We start from the raw sequence: 6,740 nt of genomic DNA, 5'->3' as shown, positions 1-6,740 counted from the left end.
GACGTTGGAATGTGCCAGTCTACAACACTTGGTCACGGTCAACTCCTTGTTCTGGAAGACGAACAGGTTTTGGGCAGACCAAAGAGCATCCTGCACTGAGTTGATGGTGCTCTGGGCGCAGTCAATATTTGTCTTGGTGTACATCCCGAGGAACAGACCGTAGAGCACACAGTCCACAGAGCTGCTCGGGACAAATCTTGACAGAAATCACTGCATTTCTCTCCAGACTTCCCTTTGCAAAGGCACATTCTGGAAGGAGGTGTGTGACAGTCTCTACCCCCCGCAGCATGTGGTCGTGTAGAGAGTCCAGGCAGGCAGGAAGGATCTCACAGGTCTCACCACCAGACAAGCGATCGCTTGGTGTTTGCTGGAAAATTCTGGTGAAGAGGCATTCTGCCAAATGACTCTGACAGTCTGCTCAGGGAGCCACATGACAGAATCCGTACTCTCCCCTCAGGGTCTCAAGGATGCTACGCGCTGACCACTTCCTGATAGATTTTGTGGTCAAAGGTGTTGTTCTTTGCAAATTTCTCTACAAAGGGCAGGTCATGTGGAACGGTCCAACCAATTGGAGCATTCCATGGCATGAAGGCCGTCCCATCCTTGACGATGCTGGGGACAGGTAGAACCTCAGTATGTAGTGACACTTGGTATTTACATACTGACGGTCTACACACAGCTTGATGCAGCCGCACGCTAATGTGGCCATCGGGATTTAGGCATGTTCTCCCCCTGCCTTATCCAGAGCATTGTACATGTTGTCCCTGCAGACACGGTCCACCTCCAGATGAAGTGGAAGATGGCCATGTCTTTTAGAATATGGGACATACAACACTACAGCACAGTGCAGGCCCTTCGGCCCACGATGATGTGTCAAGCATCTTAATCTAAGATCAATCTATCCTCCACATCCCTCAATTTTTACTGCCATTCATGAGCTTGTCCAGCAGTCGCTTAAATGTCCCTAATGTCTCTGACTCTACTAGCACCGCTGTCAGTGCATTCCATGCACCCACCACTCTCAGTGTGAGTTTGTGAGATATGATTTCCCATGCACAAAGCCATGTTGACTATCCCTAAAGTCCTTGCCTTTCCAAATACATGTACACCCTGTCCCTCAGGATTCCCTCCAACAACTTGCCCACCACTGAGGTCAGGCTCACTGGTCTATAGTTCCCTGGCTTGTCCTTACTACCTTTCTTAAACAGTGACACCACGTTAGCCAACCTCCAGTCTTTCAGCACCTCAATTGTGACTATCGATGATACAAATATCTCAGCAAGAGGCCCAGCAATCACTTCTCTAGCTTCCCACAGAGTTCTAGGGTACACCTGATCAGGTCCTGGGCATTTATCCACTATTATGCATTTCAAGACATCCAGCACTTCCTCCTCTGTAATATGAACATTTTTCAAGATGTCACCATCTATTTCTCTATATTCTATATCTTCCATGTCTTTTTTCACAGTAACTACTGATGCAAAATACTCATTTAGTATCGCTCCATTTTCTGTGGCTCCACACAAAGGCCGCCTTGCTGTTCTTTGAGGGGCCCTATTCTCTCCCTAGTTACCCTTTTGTCCTTAATGTATTTGTAAAAACCCTTTGGATTCTCCTTAATTCTATTTGCCAAAGCTATCTCATGCCCCCTTTTTGCCCTCCTGATTTCTCTCTTAAGTATACTCCTACTTCCTTTATACTCTTCTATCTATCCTGTCTATACCTGACATATGCTTCCTTCTTTTTCTCAACCAAACCCTCAATTTCTTTAGTCATCCAGCATTCCCTATACCTACCAGCCTGTCCTTTCACCCTGACAGGAATATACTTTCTCTGGACTCTCGTTATCTCATTTCTGAAGGCTTCCCATTTGCCAGCCATCTTTTTACCTGCCAACATCTGCCCCCGATCAGCTTTCGAAAGTTCTTGCCTACTACTGTCAAAATTGGCCTAGGTTTGCTTCTATATGGGACATTAATGAACCAACTGGATTTTTACAATCAGAACAACAATATCATCCTGCGCTTATGTAGCATCTTACACCATCAAGGTGTCTGTCCAAACAAAAGTGATTAAAAATCTATCAATCTCAGCCTTAATCATACGTATGGACTCTGCTGCCATAGTTCTCTATGACAAGAAGTTCCAAAGACACATAATCCTCTGAGAAAGAAGTCCTCCTCATTGCAGTCTTAAACTGACGTCCCTTTTTACTGAGACAATGCACTCTGGTCTTGGCTCTCCCACGATGGGAAGGGTCTTCTCAGCATTTACCCACCAAGCCCCTTAAGAATCCTAAATCTTTCAATGAGATCACCTCTCATTCTTCCAGACTCCAGTGAGTAGTGTCCCAGCCTGTTTTGCCTTTGCTCATAAGCCAATTCCTCCATACCAGGGATCATCCTAGTGAACCTTCTCTGATCAGTCTCCAGTGAAATAATATCTTTCCTTCAATGAGGGGACCAAACCAGCTGACTGTACTCCAGATGTGGTCTCACCAGCAACTTGTACAAATGCAGCAAGACTCCCCTACTATTATATTCCAACTTCCTTGAAATATGGGCCAACGTTCCAGATTCCCAGCTACTCCCATGTGCTAACTTTCTGTGTTTCGTGGACAAGTATCCTGAAGTCTCTTTGTGTTGCAGGTTCCTGAATATTAATAACATTCAATTCACAGAATCATACAGCACAAAAAAAGGTGCCTCAAACTGATTATGGGACAGTCCTGTGGAGTCCAGGACGGTTTGAGGCACCCTGTTTGAAGGGGGAGGTTTTGATATATTTATCCATCATCTTTCTGAGATGGAAAGGTGCTGGCCAACCATTGCCAGCTCTATTTATTTTCTCTGTTTCCTGCAAATTGATCAAATATTTTAGCTTTCAGCAGAACGTTTAGGGATAAGAAACCTGTGCCCTGACAAACTTTGAGGTCGCCCATTCCTGAAGCAGACAGGTCAATAATCAGTACCTTCCATAACCTGCCTGCGGCGCTGTCTGTGGAGGCTACAACCGGGGATGTTGGCGAGAGAGCGTCGCATAGCCTCCTGGTGGTTGTAGTTTGAACGCCCCCCGCCGGACGTCTAATCGCAGTAAGGACATAGTGAAAGAGACTATAACTCCCAGGGAGCAGTGCGGGGGGGGGGGGAGAGAGTAAAGGGCGCGCAGGCGCGTCATCCCCCTGACTGATTCGAGGACCTTGGAGCGTCCATTTGAGAGCCGGCGCTGAATGAAGGGGGGAAAAAGGGATTGTCCATTAACGGGGAAACGATCTCCCCCCGCCCGAGCTGGTGCGCAGCCCATCGCCCGCAAAGCTCCGTTTCCCCCCCACCTTGAGCGCTCGGTGGTGGGGGCGGGAAATGTAGTCCGCTGGCGGAACTTCCGGCCCGTGCCGGAAACGATGTGTCGCTGGAGCTGGAGGTGCGGGCGAGGGCGCATGCGCGGTGCTGGGGCGGCCAATGTCCGGTCACAGAGCCGAGGGTGAGTGAGGGAGTGAGGATAGGGGGACAGGCAGAGGCCGGGGCCGCGAGGACAAGTCACTCTCACATTGAGGCCTGCACCGGCGCTTGGGCGGAGTCGGGGGCGGGGAGGGGGAGTGAGAAGGTCTTGGGGTGGTAGGGGGGTGAGGGTGAGGTGTGGTCTTGGGGAGGCGGGGAAGGGAAAGGAGCAGCCCCTGAGGTATGGGCCAGGGAGCCCCTCCACGGGGGGAGGGGGGGGAGGGGGTGTAGCCAAGGAAGCACCTCCCCTGGGGCTGGGTGTGTCCAGCCCCCCTCCCCCCTCCCCCCTCCCCCCTCCCCGGGGGGGTGGGGGTGGGGGTGGTGGTGGTGGTGGTGGTGGGGGGTGAGGGTGTAATCCTCTTCCCGAAGGTGGTCTTCCCCAGCCCCCCCCCCCCCCCCCCCATTCACGCTAATCCTGTTTCCCTGCGCTTGGCTCACCTCCTTCTAGTCCTTTCCTGTCCATGTATTTGTTCAAATGCCTTTTGAATATTGTTGATGTACCCGCCTCGACCACTTCTGCTGGCAGCTCATTCTATATGTGTACCACCCTGTGTGTGTAAAACAAAAAGTTGCCCTTCAGGTTCCCTTTTATTCTTTGCCCTCTAATCTCAAACTGAGGCGCTCAAGTCCTTGATTCCCCAACCCTGGGAAATAGACTGAGTGCATTCACCCTATCAATGCCTCTCCTCTTATACACTTCTATAAGATTACAAATCACACATCACCAGGTTATAGTCCAACAGGTTCAATTGGAAGCACACTAGCTTTCGGAGCAATGCTCCTTCATCAGGTGATAACCTGTGCTTCCAATTAAACCTGTTGGACTATAACCTAGTGTTGTGTGATTTTTAACTTTGTGCACCCCAGTCCAACACCGGCATCTCCAAATCATGACTTCTATAAGAAGTCTCCTATGCTCTTAAAAAAAGTCCGATCTTGTCCAACCTCTCCCTCTAACTCAGGCCATTGAGTCTAGGCAATATCCTTGTAAGTTTCTTCTGTACACTTTACAGTTTAGTAACATCCTTCCTATGACAAGGACTCACCAACATCCTGTATAACTGCATCATAACTTCCCAACTACTGTACTCAATGCCCTGACTGATGAAGGTCAATGTGCCAAATGCCGCCTTCACTGCCCTGTCTACCTGTGACTCCACTTTCAGAGCATCGTGCACCTGAACTCCAAGGTCCCTCTGTTCCACTACAGTCCTTCAGGCCCTACCATTCACCACAAAACTCCTGCCTTGACTTGACTTTCCAAAAATGTAAGACACTCACTTGTCTATATTAAACTCCATTTGCCATTTCTCGGCCCACTTCCACAGCTGATCAAGGTACTGCTGAGAATTTCTGAGAACTTTCCTTGCTGACCAAGATACCACCTATTTTTAATGTCATTTGCAAACTTACTAATCATGCCTTGTACATTCTCTTCCAAATCATTGATATGGATAGCAACTGGAATGGGCCCAGCACTCCACTCACCACAGACCTCCAGACCAACAAATTCTGAATAGTGGCATTGGATTATCTGCATTGTGCAGTTCTATTCGTCACCAGATGACTAATGCAAAACACTGCAGATGCTGGAAATACAAAATAAAGACAAAAAAACTCAAGAAACTCGGCAATTCTGATAGCATATTTGGAGAGAGAAACAGAAGTAACGTTTGGAATCCAATTTTGACAGTTTTTTTAGAAAACTAATATAACTTGTTTCTGACCTTTCAGAAGGAACAACATGAGACAAATTAATTTGGTAGGAGGGAGATAAAGGGCTGAGAGATTGTTCAAATAGACTGAGGAATGGGGTAATGGGTGTGTTGGTGCTTCCCATACTGTTGCTCAGTTGAATAATATTTTCTGATCAACTTGTTCAGAGATGTTATTACACACCTCTGGAGCAGGTGGGCCTTGAACCTGGGTCTGTTGATCCAGTGGTAGGTGACACTACCACAAGAGAACCCAAAATAACTGGTGATCTTTGCATTGTCACCATTATTGATACCAACTTTCAATTCCCTGAATGATACTTGATGAATGTCAGGTCTGCGTGCACAGAACAAGTTAAGGGGAAGTTCACAAGAGTGTTCATAAATCCTTGTTGCTATGAATACAGTGTTAAGTGGCGTGCTTGATGTGCTGTGAAATAGCAGGTCATCCCAAAACCTGCTGATTCCATATTGCAAAGGGAAAGTCCTGTGATGAGTGCAGAGAATTATACAAAGATAAAGGAATCCAATCCTAATCCAGCCTCTGTGTTAATGACTGGTTTCCATTTCTGTAAGTCATTGCATTTTCTTGTGTGTCTCATGTTGGTTTTACAAGTTAATATTGTTTTTATTTGTAGATTAAGACAACGGAATGGCTGTATTCTATGGGAACCCTGTGCTGGAGAGTTGTTGCATGTTCTGCGATGCAAGGTCCCTGGACTGTGACAGAGTCGCCTGGTAATTGGTGAGTTGGGTTTGGTGTGAGAAAGGGTGATGGATATATATGGGATGAAAAGAAGCAATTCCTTATTCAGTTCAGTAATTCACCCTAAAACTAAAACTCCATTGATACTTCAGTGTGGTAAATAGTGGCATGGAGACCAATTGTAGCAGCAACTACCACCCTAGCATATTTCACAGGAGGGTCAGCACTGCCCTGGGGTCAACCATCTCCTGTGTAGACCTGTGTTGGCCTGGGACTATGCTGGTCCTCTGGCCTCTTAACTGTCTTGATTCGTGCATTGCTGGGAAATGTGTTCAACAACCTGGTTGTTATCTGAGATTGAATTTGGGGCTCATTGACCTTTAAGCAATGATTGTTACAACATTGTGGTGAATTTGAATGGAAATGAGGGTTGAAGATGTAGCAGGCAAGAGACATTGGGCAATTTTACTGACTGTGATGTTGCAAAGTGGTGTTAGTGAGATTAATGAAAGATGTATAAAATGGATCAAAATTGGGGAGTTTGCAACTAGAGGAGGACATATGAGATACTAAGGTTATAATATGGGTGGAGGAACTTAAGGTGAAGAAGAACATGGAACAAAGAGGTAAAAACAGAAGTTGCTAAAAGGTGTAGAGTACCACTACTTTTCATCATTTATATAAAATGATTTGGATGTGAACATAAGAGGTATAAGTTAGTAGGTTTGCAGATGACACCAAAATTGGAGGTGTAGTGGACAGCGAAGGAGGTTACCTCAGATTACAATGGGATCTTGATCAGATGGGCCAATGGGCTGAGGA

At 46.9% G+C, this 6,740-nt stretch overlaps 1 protein-coding gene across 4 annotated transcripts in view; it reads left to right on the top strand.

Moving 5' to 3' along the window:
• The first annotated feature begins 3,218 nt into the window (after positions 1-3,218).
• Positions 3,219-6,740, top strand: part of zbtb37 (zinc finger and BTB domain containing 37) — a 30,083-nt gene continuing 26,561 nt past the window's right edge. The window contains exons 1-3 of one of the 4 annotated variants that reach the window (XM_072573356.1): positions 3,988-4,834; positions 4,956-5,163; positions 5,851-5,957. The gene's annotated coding sequence lies outside the window, so the exon portion shown is untranslated. Of the gene's footprint in view, positions 3,481-3,987; positions 4,835-4,885; positions 5,164-5,850; positions 5,958-6,740 lie in introns of those variants that run through there. The other 3 variants (XM_072573355.1, XM_072573359.1, XM_072573358.1) reach the window with 3 other exon arrangements.

This window comes from Chiloscyllium punctatum, chromosome 7, assembly GCF_047496795.1.
Source record: "Chiloscyllium punctatum isolate Juve2018m chromosome 7, sChiPun1.3, whole genome shotgun sequence".
Taxonomy (NCBI): Eukaryota; Metazoa; Chordata; class Chondrichthyes; order Orectolobiformes; family Hemiscylliidae; genus Chiloscyllium; species Chiloscyllium punctatum.
The sequence above is the reverse complement of the archived record's forward strand: the minus strand, read 5'-3'. Positions and strand labels throughout refer to the sequence as shown.